The following is a 17225-nucleotide window of genomic DNA, read 5'->3' on the forward strand; positions in this document are numbered from 1 at the left end:
TCCTCCTCGCTAGCCTAACATGCTTCGTGCTTTAGACCACCATTCTAGCATATTTTGGCTCCACTCCAGCAGGCTTTTACTCATATTTTAACATGCTTAAGCTCTGTTTTAAGTGGTCTTGGCCATGTGAGACTTGTTATGCATGGTTGTAGTGCAATAGCTTTGGCTAGCCTAATGATTCAAGGTCCTTAGGATGCTATGCTTGTGTTATTTATGTGATTTGGTATCATTTCACACATGATTTCAGTGCATATAGTGTAGTTACACTCTCACATTTGTCACTCTTCAATTGTGTTTAAGAGTTGTGGCCTTATGCCTTGTTGATGAGCCAATGCATGAACATCATTTTAGTCCCTTTTGTGCTATCAACTCGGCGCATTTTGGTCACTGTTTTGGCATGGTTTAGGTCTATCCATAGTAGGTTTATCCATTTAAACTTGGTATTGCATGCCTCTTGTGAGATGCTTTTTACTAGCTTCGATGTTCTTGGCCTTCGAGCATGTCTTCCATGCATTGTTTTCATGCTTTGATGCCATTTAATATCCTACATGTTTGAGTTGCATTGTATGTGTTTGGATTGGACATTAATCAAAACACGAGGAATGTGGCACGTTTCATACTCAAAGTGATGAGACATGTAGCATTCCTTGGTCACCGACTCTCTTGATCATGCATGATAGAGGTGGAGGCTCTTATGTGTTATTTGTGCATTCATTGACTGGTGCAAACTTCGCTTCTCGGCCATCGTGCATTGCGATGCTCGGTTGGTGGCTCGAGAGTCGAGTACCGCACTCCTTTGAGCTTGAGAAATGATAAGAAGGGTGGTTGTGCACACATGTCTTACAAATACACTACTGTGCCCCTGTTGTTCTCTGTTACAGCAAAAACTAGAGTCTGAAAAATCAACTGGTCGACCGACCACAAGCAGTAGTCGACCGACCAGTAGGGGTGGTCGACCGACCAATTTTTCTGGTCTACAACCCTCTTTTCTGGTCGGCAGTCCACCAGAGAGTCCCTGTGTTGGAGCAGAAGCAATCTGGAAGTCTGTGCAATTTTCAGAGATCAAATCAAGTACAAACATAGGCAATTGGTGGCATGGCAATGGATTTCCGAGCGAGGCAATCGAGCATGCATGCATCCCTCATCCTGAGGCCATTTCAACACTTTAGTTAACTTAGAATAAGCTGTTATCTTAGTTATAAAAGTGTTGTAATTAATTAGTTAATGTATTTAATTAATTAATTCATTTTGTGCTTTAATTAGCTTAGATTAGCTAATTGTTCAATTTGTGTTGTAATAATTAATTAGCTAAGTTAGTTAATTAGTTGGTTTGTTATAAGTAGCTTAGCTTAGATTAGCTTAGCTTATTTATTCAGACCCTCCGTCGAGAGGGCAAATGTTATAATAAGTGTGCGTGTGTGTGTGAATGTCTTCCAACTCCACGTCTTTCTCCCTTTTACTTATCTGCTTACAATGGTTAGTTTAGGGCATATTTCAATTAGCATCCTTATGCTTGCATGTTTGCATCATTCATTTGCCTTGCATGCACCGGTCTCGGCGCATTATTCAAACTGCATTGTATTTCAATACCTATTTGAATACATGTATCAAATCGTTGCATTCATATGCCATCTTAGATAGCCGAGCCTACTTAGTCGCATTTTTACATGTGTTGCATTAGGCACTTAATATAGTTAGGATCATACATTGATTTCTAATTAGCTTTTGTTTTGGCTCGGAGTACTCGGTGAGTCTTTAAGCTTTAGCATATTTGCATGTCTGTAAGTGTTGCCATGTTAGCATGCTTGCCATGAGACTATGTGCTTAATTGATTAACTGCATGAATGCCTGTGGATGAAGGCTTTCTTGCTTGAATTGGAACAATTCATCAAAATGTGAGTTTTATGCCCACTTGAAGTGGCAAATCATCATGTTTTAAGCCCACTTGAGGGTGGCAAATCCGCACTTTAGCCTACTTGCGAGTAGCAACTTCAAACCATTTTCAAAAACAAATATGAGATATTTTGTTCCAAATTGAGTAATTTAGTCTATACTTGTATGTTGTGCGTATCACCTAGTAAGCTAGCTAATAACCAGAATAAGAACACATGTATTTTCAAAAACAACAAATCATGTTTAGTAGAGGCCGATCCTTTGATCGGGTGAACGGGGGTGCTCATTTCATGACCTTCCCCCCTCGTACCCAAGTTCTCGAGCCGAGGCAACTTTGGTGATGACGGACACGTGGCCTTAGGCATGAGTCAGGGTTTCCTAAATTTTTCTGAAATAAAATATTTAGGTGGCTACTCTGAAATCTGGCAAAGCAGTCCATGTTTGGCGCTTTTTGATTAAAATCAGTTTTCTAAAACGATTTGCTAGATTTGGACTCTTTGGTGATTTATCAGTCTTACATTGCACTTTATGAGACTAGATTCAGAACCGTGACAGGAGTCCGAACTGTAGGAGGCCAATTCAAAGCCTCTCCGAGACGGGGGCGGCGAAAAAGTCGAGCAACAGTTTCTAGAGACTCTGTTGAGGACTTAGAGAACTTGACTCGAACATCATGATATGTTGTTTTGTTTACACTTATGTGTTTCTTTGCATTGCATTTGCATTGGTGCGCCTAAGTCACAGTGTTTGTCGTCTGCTATTCCTGAACAGTTTACCGAAGGCTTACTTGGAAAAGCATGCCATAAGGCTCACCGGTTACGGGCTCTACCACGATGGGAACACAAACCTCGGTTTTTCCAAGTCACCATTTTGACCATTCGACCTAGTTGCATATCGGAAGCCGTAGTGACCATTCCAAACTAGGACAGGTTGCTTACCCAAATGTAGGTTGTTTGAAACTGCATGTGTGCGTAGTGAACCCCTAGTTCCTGATGAAACTAGGACATGGAAACCCTACCCCATCATAGGGGTGTTTTGCTCTCACTTGCTTGATATGTGCTTTTAGGGATGTGTCTCTATAGGATTGTGCGCATCAGTTGCAAGTTTGGGAATCAATCTGAGGACATCCGTGTTTAGGGGTATTAGTTTTGAGGCAGTGACTTGGGGGCAGTGATCAGTCTTGAGAATAGTTTGTTGAGCTTGTGATTATTAACTGTGTGTTGTCTTTATTTAAGCCGAAATATTGTCCGTTTTTCTAGTTGTTGTTTCCTTATTTTGCTTTATTTATCTTTTTACAAGGTAGTATAGCACGATTACTTCTGAACAGGCAGATTCCCCCCAAGCACTCTGGATTAGAGGGAGAAGACTTTCCAGATCTGAGGATCTGATTGACGGACAACCAGTGTTTATCTCGCTACCCCCGGTTACAAGACAGAAGGCAGTTAGGCAGAGAGTATCAGTACAACAATCAGTTCAGCGGTCTTTGTCTACTCCACCTGTGTACAGTAGGGATCAGATTTTCGTTTCTCATACAGAGAGGCATACACCGAAACAGACAGATCAGCAGTTTACAGTCGATATGGAGGAAATGATGTATCAACTCCAAGAGACCATGTAGACCATGCAGCGAGATGCTGCTCGACAGGCAGAGATTACCGCCCGCCAAGCAAAAGTTATAAACCAGCAGGCAGAACTAATTGCCAGGCTTCAACAACAGTAGCAACCACAGCAAGCCGAAGCATCTGCTTCGCATCCACCCCCACCCCCACCTCCACCTAGGGTTCCGACACCTGGGGAAACAGCTCACGTCTAGGAGAATATGGACGTTCCAACAAGACCAGTCCCACCACAGACTTCAAAAGCGCCAGCCTTCTTAGCTGACACACCGTTCAAATTTGAGGTTGATCTAACGGCTCTGAAAGTTAGTAAGCTTGAAAAGCTATTCAAGCGAGCTCAGGGAGTTAACTCAATCCCCGATATAGAAGATGGTTACACTGATTCGGCAGTAACCTTGCCGGACAGGTTCAAGATGCCACACATTGACCGTTTTTGACGGTTCTGGCGATCCTTTGGTTCATCTGACGCTATTCTCGGATATTTTGCGCCCGATGGGCTTAACGAGACTCCAGAAACTCTCACTATTTGGTCGGACCCTGTCGGGTATTGCGGCCATTTGGTACGGCAAATTGGAGGACTCAGTGAAAAGAAGTTGGGAGGAAATGGCCGAGGCCTTCGTCGCGCAATATTCATACAACACCCAGATCGAGGTCACGACCCGTGATCTTGAAGCGACTAAGCAAGAGCCGAAGGAAGGCTTTTCTGACTTTGTCACTCGATAGAGGGCCAAGGCCTCCATGATGACAACTCGGTCACTGGAAAAGGATCAGATAAGGATGGTTGTACGCAACCTCCAACCTAAGTTGATGCAAAAAATGATCGTCTTACCCCTTCCCAGCTTTTCTGATTTGCACGAGATTGGGGTACAAATTGAAGACGCTATGAAGCAAGGTCTGATCGACCAAGACAAGGAATAGCCCAAGAAGGCATTTACCCACAGTTCGAATGCAGGCACAAGTTGTGCTACAGCTTCTAGAACTTCAGACGTCGGCATGGTCACCACCACCACACCAAAAACAGCCACCCCATTCACCGGTGCGTCCGGGACCAGCTCACAAATAAGTAAATATCCATCCCGAGGCCAGAGTAATTTTACTCCATTGTACATGCCTCTGTCCAAAGCCTTGGGGGTTTTAATCAGAAAGGGGCATTTGAAGCCCCTAGAGCCGCGGCCATTAACAGACAAACTTCCTTCTTCCCATAACCTAGCCAAATATTGTGCCTTTCACCAACAGCATGGTCTCGACACTGACCAGTGCTACAGACTACATCATGAGATCCAGGATCTTATTGACAACAAGGTGATTGTGCCTCTTGACAAGCCAAATGTCACCACTAACCCACTCCTACCATATAACCGAGCTTCACCACCCAAGCAAATCAACCTAATCCAAATCGTGGCCATCCTGTATGACCCAAGCATATACATCATGCCCTCTCACCTACCCAAACCTGAGGCGTTCATCCCAGATAGCACGGATTTGTGCATGATGAGCACCTCCCCAACCCAACCCGAGCCAATGGTGGTGGCCATCGAAGACAGAACTGGGATGACTTTGGAGGCAGATGAGAATGTTGGTTCAGAGCGTAAGGGTATGGGAGCTTTGCTGAGGAAGCCTACAACGTAAATGGTTATATCGTATCAACAGATCAGGTCAAGCCGAGGGTAGAGTTGACGGTTGGGGCAAAAATTAGTGTGGTCTGGGAGGATGGACCTAGTCAGGGGCTAGATGACTAAGCAGAGCTGGAAGAGGACATTGCAAATCTGTAGTTCTTTGAAGAGCAGGACCCGGGGGACGTGAGCGTCAACTGGTTTGAATTGAATGGATCAGAAGATACCATTGGGTGGCTCAGTGATGAACCGGATTTTGACGAGGAATCTCAGCTAGAGGAGGGACCGTCAGAAATGGGGACATCAACAGTGGCCGGAAGAGCAGAGAAACAAAAAGAATCGCCAGAGAGCACCGATGCGAAGAATTTTGCTCGGGATCAGGGTAGTTTGAGTACAGCAGATACAAAGCAAGAAGCCGCACTGAAGCGATTTGAGCAGGAGAAAGTTGATAATGACAATAGGGCTAGAAAAGCCAAGGCACCTGAGGGAGCGGAGTATGCCATGAGCGCAGAAATAGTTACAATGAAGCCGGATAGCTGTCTGTCGATTGCCGATGGCATGTGGTGGGAAGACGACGACTTACGTCTTGCCCACACTGACGAAAATTGGGGGGCAGAACCAACCGGATGACATCTGGTATGTTGAGGAGGTTGACCATATGACCAGGAGTGGGCGGTATTTCAAGCCCCCACACTTGGACCAATCGGAGGCTTCCAAAAAAGATAAAGAAGCAGAGAGGCAGAAAGAAAAACTGCTGGAGGAGGAGGTTGTACTGAAGCATCTTAAGAAAATTCAAGCAGACATCTCCATTTGGGGTCCGCAATTAATGTATGTCCGTCGAGAACGGCATATGCTATCGGGTTGAAGCCCGCGGATTTCATGCATACAACCTAAGTTATACGAGCCTATGACAATACTAGCCGAGAGGTGATGGGGACTATACAGATTAAGACTCAGGTTGGCCAGGGACAATAGGACATTGAGTTCCATGTCTTGGACGTTCCAGCTACTTACAATCTACTCCTTGGGCGGTGGTGGCTGCACCAAGTGAAGGCCGTCTCTTCCACTTTGCACCAGATGCTGAAGTACCCCCATGAGAAGGGGGTGGCAATCGTTTTTTGGGAATTCTTCAATACATCCGCCGCCAGAGGTTTCTACACCAGTTATGGAGATTGAGCATGGCGTGGAGGACGTATTTTGTCAGGATTTGCCCTAGCTGAGGCCCGAGTTGTACAAGATAAAACAAGCCGGAAAGCACTATGAGCTAGTGCACAGACCTATCCAAGGGACCCTAAACGGATGCTTTGTCCGGAAGGGGGAAGACTTCCCATTTTGCGGTTTTCCAGAGCCCTGGCTGAATTCAGAGAAGCGGCGCTTGCCCAGCTTTGAAATCTTTTTTGACCTTCAGTTGTCAGGGGATGAAGTTGCTGAAGAGCAGACGAACCCACCGGCTGAGGCTGAGTAGTGCAAGGAGGAAGATTCCGAGAACACATAAATTGAAATAGGGGTAGCACTGGCATGTCTCCTCTCAGATCCTCATATCACACTGGAGTGTGCGGGGGACAACCTCTCAGTTTCCATGATTGGAGATCACTCAGTTGCGGGCCCTTCTTCTAGCATTCTGGACGTATCTATCGCACCTTCCCTCATTTGGCAATACGAGGAAGTCTTTTTATCTAGCAGTTCTAGATCAGGTGGTGAATCAGAATCTGATTCCACAGAGTCTGTTGAGTCGGAATCAGATTCTGATTCCTCTGAGTCTGAGTCCGGTATTCCTAAGGTTGATAACCCGAATACCGTTGTCCTGTCCAGGTCGTCTTTTTTATTTTCCTTTGAGTCTGTTGTAACTGAGGAATCTGACAAACTGGATATTATCAATGAGAACGGTACTGTTATGGCTTTTGAGTACTTTTCTGTGCCATTCGTTTATTGCATTAATCAAGACTTTCAAAACTTTGATAAAAAACAATGAGGAAGAAATTCCTCTGGTTTTAAAGCATTTGATTGAACGAGAGGAGAAGAGGTTTGTAAAGCCTTTAGTTGATGAAATCACTACAATTAATGTTGGTACTGAGAAGGATCTGCGGCTGGTCCAGATCGGCTCCACGATGTCTTCTAAGGAACGCGAGTGCTTAGTCGCTTTATTAAAAGATTTCAAAGATGTTTTCGCATGGTCCTACGAAGACATGCAAGGAATCGATCCTAAGATTGTACAGCACGGGATCCCTCTTGACCAAGAGGCCCGACCCGTTATGCAGAAGCTCCAAAGGATCCACCCGGATTAGGCTTTGAAAATCAAGGAAGAGGTCGCCACGCAGATCGACATAGGGTTCCTGTTAGTATCTGAGTATCCAACTTGGTTGGCCAATGTAGTTCTGATGCTGAAAAAAGACAGCAGACTTCGGGTATGCGTGGACTTCAAAGATCTGAATAAAGCCAGTCTGAAGGACGACTTTCCTCTGCCTCATATTGACTAATTGGTGGACTTCACTGCTAGGCATGCGATACTCTCATTCATGGATGGGTTTTCCAGGTACAACCAGATCTTAATGGCGCTCGAGGACAGGGAGAAGACTGCTTTCACCAACCTGTGGGGAACCTACTATTATAGGGTGATGCCGTTTGGGCTTAAGAATGCTGGGGCTACTTATCAATGAGCTCCGACCACAATTCTACATGACATGATCCACAAAGAGGTTGAGGTGCATGTAGACGACATGATTGTTAAGTCTAAACAAAGAGAGGGCCACTACACCGCCTTGAAGAAATTTTTTCAACGGATTAGAGAGTATCGGTTGCGGCTGAATCCTTAGAAATGTACTTTCGGTGTTACAGTAGGAAAAATGCTGGGGTTCTTGATTACACAAAGGGGCATCGAGGTCGATCCTTCCAAAATCAAGGCCATCTTAGAAATGCCACCACCAAGGACTGAAAAGGAGGTGCGAGGCTTTCTGGGTAAAGTGCAATTCATAAGACGGTTACTACAAAATTAACCTTGACTTGTGAACCACTATTTGGTCTCCTGAAGAAAGGAAAGAAATTCCATTGGGACGCCCGATGCCAAGTCGCTTTTGAGCAGATCAAGTAGGATCTATAGAACCCACCCGTGTTGTCACCGCTAGAGCCAAGGAAATCGTTGATTCTGTATCTATCAGTAACTGAGATGATAATGGGTTGCATGCTTGCACAGAAATCTGAGGATAAAGTGGAGAAGGCTATCTACTACTTGAACAAGAAGATGCTGGAATACCAAACCTGTTACACTTCGGTCGAGAAGGCTTGTTTAGCCTTGGTATGGGCCACCAAGAAGTTGAAGCACTACCTGTTAGCTCACTCTGTAATACTGGTTTCGAGATTAGATCTCATCAAATATCTCTTAAAGAAACCGGCACTTACGGGTAGGCTAGCCTGTTGGTTGCTTATTTTCTCTGAATTTGATTTGAAGTACATGACTCGCAATTCAGTAAAAGGGAGAGCGGTAGCAGAGTTCCTAGCCGATCACCCAGTGGAGGGAGATGAAGTAGTAGAGTATCTCTTCCCAGATGAGACCATTCTGCATGTCGAAAAAGAGACTTAGATGATGTACTTTGACGGAGCGTCAAACTAGTATGGGTATGGGATAGGGGTGTTGCTGATAACACTTGACAATTCCCGCATACCCTTAGCTTTCAAGCTCCGGTTCAAGGTATCGAATAATGAAACAGAATATGAGGCATGCATTGCTAGACTGGAAGCCGCCCTAGAACTAGGGGCAAAGCGATTGGACGTCATCGGAGACTCGAACCTGGTTATATCTTAAGCAAAAGGAGATTAGAAGGTTAAAGAAGAAAGGATAAAAATCTATCACCGAACCTTGGATTTTCTGATTCCTCAGTTTGAGAAACTGAACTTCGCCCATCTGTTAAGAGAGAACAACAGGTTCGCCGATTCTTTAGCAACTCTATCTTCCATGATCATCATTGAACAGAAATCTGTGCCACCTGACGAACTGATTACCGCCATAGATGAAAAACAAGATCAGAATCCCTGGTATTTTGACATCTGGAACTTCTTAGAAAAGGAGACTTATCCACTAGGGGCAAATGCCAAAGACAAAAGGGCAATACGAAGAATGGCTGCTCAGTTTATCATCTACAGGGGTAAATTGTACAAACGGGGTCATCTGGGAATACACAAGCTGTGTGTAGATGCTGAAGAGTCCAAGCACTTGATGGAGGCCATCCATAGAGGAGAGTGCGGAGTGCACATGAACGGAGTGATGCTAGCCTGGAAGATTCTCAGACATGGTTTCTACTGGTCAACCATGGAGGAAGATTGTATTAGTTTTTTTCGGCGAAGCCATAAGTGTCAGATCCATGCAAACCGCATGAACATCCTGCCGTCAATGCTATACAACATGACTTCGCCGTGGCCATTTTCAGTTTGGGGAATTGATGTGATTGGGGTAGTTACTCCGAAGGGGTCGAACGAGCATGAGTACATCTTGGTAGCGATAGACTACTTTATAAAGTGGGTTAGGGCCCAATCCTATGCGGTGCTAAAAGCGTCATACGTAGCCAAGTTCATCAGGAACAACATTATCTGTCGCTACAGGGTCCCGAATGAGATTATCTCGGATAATGGTTCCCACTTGAAAAAGGAAGTGATCGACTTGTTGGAGAAGTACAACGTGGCTTTTCATAAGTCATCCATCTATCGGCCACAAACCAACGGAGCTATTGAGGCCGCTAACAAGAACGTCAAACACATTCTGCAGAAGATAGCGGAAACTTATAGGGATTGGCCAGATAAGCTGCCATTTGCTCTTTGGGACTACCGGACGTCAATTCGAACTTCTACTAGGACAACTCCGTATTCCTTGGTTTATGGAATGGAGGCTGTTCTACCGATCGAAATTGAGGTTCCGTCATTACGGGTCATGGCTGAGTGCTAGATAGTTGAGGCAGATTGCCAGTAGAGCAGGTTTATGGAACTCATGTTGTTTGATGAAAGAAGGCTGAAAGCACCGTATCACATCCAAGGTTATCAACGAAGAATTGCCAGGGCTTTCAACAAGAACGTTAAATCTAGGAATCTGAAAGACAGGGATTTGGTGGTCAAGGACAACCGAGCTCTCATCCACAACCCTAGGGGCAAGTTCAGACCCAATTGGACTGGTCCCTACATCATCAAGTCAATCTGGTCGGGTGGAGCTGTCATTCTGATGGATTTAGATGGCCTTGAATTCTCCCAACCAATCAACATGGACAAGTTGAAGAAATACTATCCCTGAGAGGCTCACTAGGCCAAAAACCCGAAAGGGCGACCTAGGCAAAAGTTAGAGTATGAAAAATTGGAAAAAAGAAAAACTAAACTCGCAAAGTTGAAAACCCAGAAATGGAGGCCTTGGCAAAAGTTAGAGCACAAAAAGAGAGTGTCAACGCCCGAGTGAACCTAAACCGAACTACGTAAGGCTGGATTCCCATCTTTGGGATACGTAGGCAACTTCATCTTGAAGTCCAGCAATAAACACTTACAAATCAACTGCGTCCATGTGATTGTTCTGGCTATCTTCGTCTTTTTCTACATTCGAGAAGTTCGGTTGTGAGCTACGGTACAGTGCTATTCAAATAAGGAGCAACTTTCCGTTGCTGGGTTTGGGGCCATGCAGTGCCATTCAAACAAGGGGCAATTTTCCAGTTGCTGGATCCGGGGGTTGTACATCTCAGTGATAGATCTTGGGTATGTCCAGCTGTGATCCATATCGAAAATGGTTTTGAAAAGTTTTAATAAAAGTTGATTTTGTTCAAATTAATCTTTTTACAACTTAGACCATTTTTGGACCAAACGGAAAATTTTTAGTACCCACAACCTTCAATTTCATTGATTTCAGTACAGAGTTCTCTGACTCTTGATACAAAATCGAAGTTGCTTTTTATTACATTCAAAAGAAAACTTGAAAGTACAGATTAAAGCAATAAACTTGGGGCATAGTTAAGTCAGGTGTTCCTGCGCCCCCTCCCAGAGCTTGTGGAAGCTTCAGATGCCAAACTAGGCCTGGTCTGCGCCTCATCATCAAGCCAAGCTATGCACTCATGAGAAAGAATGCAACTGAAATTGAGAGCGGAGGCCAGAAGCTCTCTTGTCCTCCATGCTATGATGTATTGAGCTAAATGTGAGCCTTTGATCAGATATAAAGTCGGGTATTCCATCCCCTCTCTTGGGTAAGTTTGGTCATGGCCGAACTAACGCTGGAACCAGAATGGAAAGTAAAACACACAATATGTCAGACCAATCAACTGGATCCCAGGCTGGCGACACATGCTGTAGCTCATCGCCGGCAAATCAAGTCAGGGGCAGCGCCAAGCAATGTTAATTGCAGAACGGTTGCACATCCATTCACACCACCATCCCTCATCCAGGGCATCAACTAGCCGTCGCCAGAAGAAGTAGCCGCAAGTTGAATACGCTGGGCATGAGTCCACTACTTTCAATTTATCCGTCAGCCATATCTGGAAAGGGATGAAAAATAAAAGAGATTAAAGAATAGAGAGGTGTGCGTGGAGAGAAAAGTGAGAAAAGGGTTTTGAGAGAAAAATAGAGCCTGAGGGTCGAGTGATGTGAGAAATATACATATGAGAAGGGTGGGAAACATTACCTATAAGAGTAGTGGACTCCCTGCGAACCTGGTTGTCTCTCGGCGATGGAAAGCATCCAAACCTATCAAGGTCTCAGCTAGTGTCATGTCAATGCAGCTCTTGCCCTCTTTCAAACCTTGGGCAACTTCGACCAAACGAATGCTGGATCCTCTAGAGCCAGGGGCAAGCAAGAAATGGGACAACATGCACAAGCAGAGCGCATGTTGCCGAAAACCCTGCCAGTGATGATTGCCGCGGTCACCGGTGTTAGAAAACCGATGAATTAAGCGGGTGATGTCCAACTCCCTGTCGCGAATCAAAGACCGAGCGTCATGCAAAGTAAGCCCACACATCCGTCCCAAGGCTTGGATGTGGCCAAACGAAACTGGGGTAAGATCTCTTCGTCACGCTGAGATTCCATCAAAGCTTGGAAATCTTCAAAAGTCGGACATATCTCTGGTCCGCCAAAGCTCAAAACATGAGTAATCGGGTTCCAACACCCAGCCGCAGCATGGAGGAAGGAAAAACACAGCGGGGTGCGGCTCAGCGTGAATAGTACATTTATTCTGAAACCCCAGAAATTCAACTTTTTCGAGCCATCTAGGTTTGCAATCCAATTTGTGAGGTTTTGGACAAGAAATGCTTCCATTTGGGGCAAGAATAGAGTTGGAATGACGAACCCACAAAGCTGCAACTCTTATAGAAGATAAGGCACTAGTGGAGGACAGGTGGCAAAATCTGGAGATCCCCTGAGTAACTGGTCGACCGACCACATTTCCTGGTCGACCGACCACCTTTTTGGGTCGACCGACCACTTTTCTGGTCGACAATCCATTTTACTGGTCAGCAATGAGCCTAAGTGGTCTGCAACTACTTCTTGTCTCCAGCAGAGAGCCCCTAGCCTTCCTATGTGCTAAGAATGCTGAAGGTCTGAGTTTATTTCTACTTCGGATGCATCCTGTTATTTTGTTTATCCGATATACATTTGCTTCATTCATCGAGTTGCTGTTGTTTTACTTATCGAGTTGTTGCGATTTGTTTATCGAGTTGTAATTACTTTGTTTGGCCTATTAAGGTCTTGTGTTGCTTATTGAGTTGTTTTGTCCTTTCAGTTGTTTGGTTGATTCACCACCTGATTAAGACAATGCCATTCGAGCGCACAATTTTCAAAACTCAATCTCATTTTCATGATGTGTGATTGTGTTGTGATGCTTAGAATATAAAAATGTAACACTTTGAACCAAAAAGCTGTTTTCATTCCATCATGGTTTCTTTTTACAAAAGGTACAAGTTTTAAGGAAAATAAAATTGCCTAACGTTGTACAATATGCTAAAACTACTAGCAAAAAGAAAACAAAGAAAAAAACATCTGAGTCGATGCTATCTGGCTCAGGATTAAGAGGCCTTCTTCATCCTCTTCAGCTGAGCAGCCTCTTGTAGACACCCCATTTTTGACCGTCCTCAAGACTTGGACGTCACCGTTTGAACACTCGGTGATCATCCATGATTGTGTTCGTTTGGAGTTCCCGGAGGTCTCGGCTCGCGCGCCTTGCCTCAGGATCCCCGAACTCGGCTGTTTAGTGTCTGGTTTTGCACCAAACACTTTTGTTTTGCCTTAGAGGGGCAGGGAATGCCTTGTGAGACATCCCCATACACCACCGGCAGTGGCTGGAGGCCACCGGCTGATCTTTTTCTTCCATCGGCAATTTTGTTTGCCGGTCGACACACTTTATTGCCGGTCGGCATAATATGTTGCCGGTCGGCACTGTTTTTTGCCGGAATAGCTTTTTTGGGCAGCCGACCACTGTTCCTCCACTTTTTGGAGATATTTTGTGCCAGCTGTGATAGCTGGCACCAACTCCTTTCCCCTCCATACACGTGTATGGAGGGATTTCCCTCTAGCCAAGCTTGTTGTATAAGCTTTGCAAGAGGGATCCTTATAAGAGAGGGTCCTCCCTCTTGGTTCTAGGTTAGACTCTTAGAAGCAAAAACCAGCCCTTAACAATATAGATACACTCTATCTCTATATCTCCCTCTTCCCCCTCCTTTGTGTGTGTTTCTTGGCCCAAAAGGTGTGTTTTACCTTACTTTTGCACCATTACACACACTATCACACCTTAGTCCGAGATTGAGGGACTTGGGGGAGTTGTTTCTTGAGTTTTGGACTGGTTTTGATCCAAAGAAGGAGGCTAGACCACTTGCTCTTCAAGGGTTCTTCAAGGGTGAGCATTTTCCTCTTTATTCCCCAAACTTGCATCGGTTTTCTACCTATTTTGTTTACTGTTTTAGCTCTTGTGTATAACATAAAAAAGGTTCATATTTTCCTGCTCTAACACTTTCATTGAGGTCTCTTTGTGGTTAGATTGCAAACTCACCCTCATAGGCCTTGTTTGGCCTATTTTGGTGCCCTTTTGATAAGGTTTTGTTCACTTCAGCATTTTGATCTTTTGATCACCAAAAATCAGTGTATTTTAGTGTCAAAAAAGTTGGTTTGAAGTCTTGCATAGGGGAGGGACACCCCTCTCCCTTTATGGTTTTGTTTACTTGCTTTTTGGGCTCAAAAGGATAGCATGCGTGCTTGTTGTTTCTTGGCTTCATTTCAGTACTTTTTTAGGCATCTTAGGTCTTACATAATCTCTGTTTTTGGTCGGATTTGGGCCCTCTTGCATGCTTGTGATATTTGCTTTGTATTGCTCCATTTTGCTTAAAAGTACACCCCATGATTAGGCCATGATTTTTGTGTGTGTTGGCTTGGTTCCATGGAGCATTTAGCATTGTTTTTCCATGTTTAAAATCTGTTGGTTATCAACTTGGTCATGTTTAGCATGTTTGTTAGAGTTGCTTTGTATTTTGGCTTGGAAGCCTTGAGCATTTTGACCTCTAGCATGCATGGTTGTGTTTACCCTCTTGATTTGGCATCATCTAGGGTCATATTTTAGTCCAAGAATCATGCTTGTATGTGTGCATGCATGGCCTCTTTCATGCCTTGAAGATGTGTCCCCTTATGCCTAAGAATGAGCCTTAGTGTGTTTGCTTCATGGGGGATATCTTAGTTGCCATACTAGGAGCTTTTGGGGTCCTATTTTGCATGCATAGATCCTGTTTTTACTTGTCTTGATCATGCCATGAGTGGTCAAGTCATTGAAGGTAAGTCGCCCCCTTTTGTGTCTTAACTTTGGGACCGTGAATTTGCTTGTTAACATGAGTTGATTACCTATCATTTTAAGCACTTTTGGTCACTGTTTTGAGGAGGGCAAGGGTCTGTCCATTTGCCATTTTTTAAGCCCTCTTGCATGCTTGCTCCATGTTTGTTGCATAGTTGTTCCATTAAACTTTGTGTAGCACATCGATCCCATAGTCAATTTGGTCCATGTTTGCACCATTTTGGTACCTTGCATGCTTAGCATTGTACATTTGTCATGTTGGTAGCATAATGTTTGTTGTGCTTTACATCTTGGTTGTATGACACATTTGAGGCTTGTGAGCATTGCATGCATTGCATTTACTTGGTTTGGGGTGTCAAACCAAGTGCGGGAGTCAAGGACCATTCATACTTCAAGTGATGTAATGTGCCTTGATCCCCGGTCATCGGGACCTTTGACTCTAACTTGATAAGGCCTCGGTTTTTTTCATGTTGTTTGTTGCATGCATTTTCATATTAAATGGAAAATTCGATCCTTTGACTCACCATGTACCATTGATGATTCGAGGATCGAAAGTCATGCTTCTTTGAGTCCAAAGCATGATAAGAAGTAAGACCATGCTTACATGTGCCCAAAAACTCCATACTATGCACTGCCTATCCTCTGTTTGCTGTCAGATTGTCTGTTGCAGGAAGTTTCTGCCGACCGGCAGAATTTAGTGCCGACCGGCACTATCTGGAGTGCCGATGAACCTGATAAAGTGCCGACGGGAATTTTGGAGTGCCGGTGGCGATTCTGTCTGGCCGGTGGTGCTCTGCAGGATGCAGAGAGCTTGTTCCAGCATTTTGGAAATTTTTCAGAAAGGCAAGGCAGTACAAACAGAAGCGATAAGAGCATAGTACGGGCTTTCCAGGCAGGACGGATTCGAGCATGCATCATCTGCGCGCCCCGAGGCAGAGGCTGTGGCCACCCTCTTTATTCTTTTGCTTCCTCTTTTTTTCAATTAATTAGGAAATTTTGTAATAATTTTATTTATTCATTATTTTGGGACTGTAATATTAATTCGAGCCCTCTGAGTGAGGGTAAACATGTAATAAGCGTGGGTGAGTGTGTGTATGTCTTCCAATCCCCATTTCTTTCTTCCCTTTTATTTACCAGCTTATGATGGTAGATTAGGGCATTTTGAAATTAGCATACCTTATGATATGCATGCGTGCATTCATGCATCTGTTGACATGCACCGGGCTCGGTACATCATGCTAACTGCACTTGTATTTCAATTCCAAGTTGAGTACTTGTTAACTGTTGCATATCGTATGTCATATTTAGGTTAACCGAGCCTAACTAAAATTGCATCTTGTATGTGTTGCATTAGGCAAAATAACATGAACTAGGACACGCACATTTGCTAACTAGTTTATTGTTTTGGCACCGAGTACAATGTAAGTGGTTATGCTTTAGCATCCAACATGCGTGTGAATGTCGCCATAATAGTATGCTTGCCATGCGGCTAAGTGTTTACATGAGATAAACTGTTTGAATGCCTGTGGGTGGAGGTCGAACTGCTTAAATTGGAATAACACATTAAAACTGTGAATTTTAAAGCCCACTAGATAGTGGCAAACCATCTTTTCTAAAAGCCCACTTGAGGGTGGCAAAACCTGCATTTTAGCCTACTTGCGAGTAGCAAACCATTTTCAAAACAAACATGAAATGCTTTGTTCCAATTTAGGCGATTTGGTCTATACTTGTTTGCTGCGCGCATAACATAGTAATTCTAGGCTAACAATTGGTTTAAGAACACATAAAGTTTTCAAAAACGGATATCACGGTTAGTAGAGGCCGGTCTTCGGACCGGGCGAAAGGGGGTGCTCATAGCTGACCTTCCCCGATCGTACCCAAGCTCCCGAGCCGAGACAACTCCGGTGATGACGGACATGTGGCCTTCGGCACCGAGTCAGGGTTTCCTAAATTCCCCCATTTTAAAATATTTAGGTGGCGACTCTGTATCTGGCAAAGCAGTCCATGTTTGGCACTACTTTTTCAAAAAAAAATCTGTTTCTCAAAACGATTTGCCAGATTTGGACTTTTTGGTTCAGATTAAGAACCGTGACACAAATCGAGTCCGAACTGTAGCGCGAGGTCCCACGCGGGCGCGTCTACACCTCTGCACCTTCGCCGTCGGCGCCGCTATCTGAACCCGAGCCACCATCCAAACCCGAGCCATCTCCAACATCATCTTCACCCTCGGATGTCTCTAACAGGTAGCTATCGGCTCCTCGTCCTCGCTAGACTCATCCTCGTCAGCATGTACGACAGGCGCTCGACGTCTCCCTTGGTCATATG

The sequence above is a fragment of the Camellia sinensis genome, chromosome 2, assembly GCF_055761805.1.
Source record: "Camellia sinensis isolate YWXY chromosome 2, ASM5576180v1, whole genome shotgun sequence".
NCBI classification, from domain to species: Eukaryota; Viridiplantae; Streptophyta; class Magnoliopsida; order Ericales; family Theaceae; genus Camellia; species Camellia sinensis.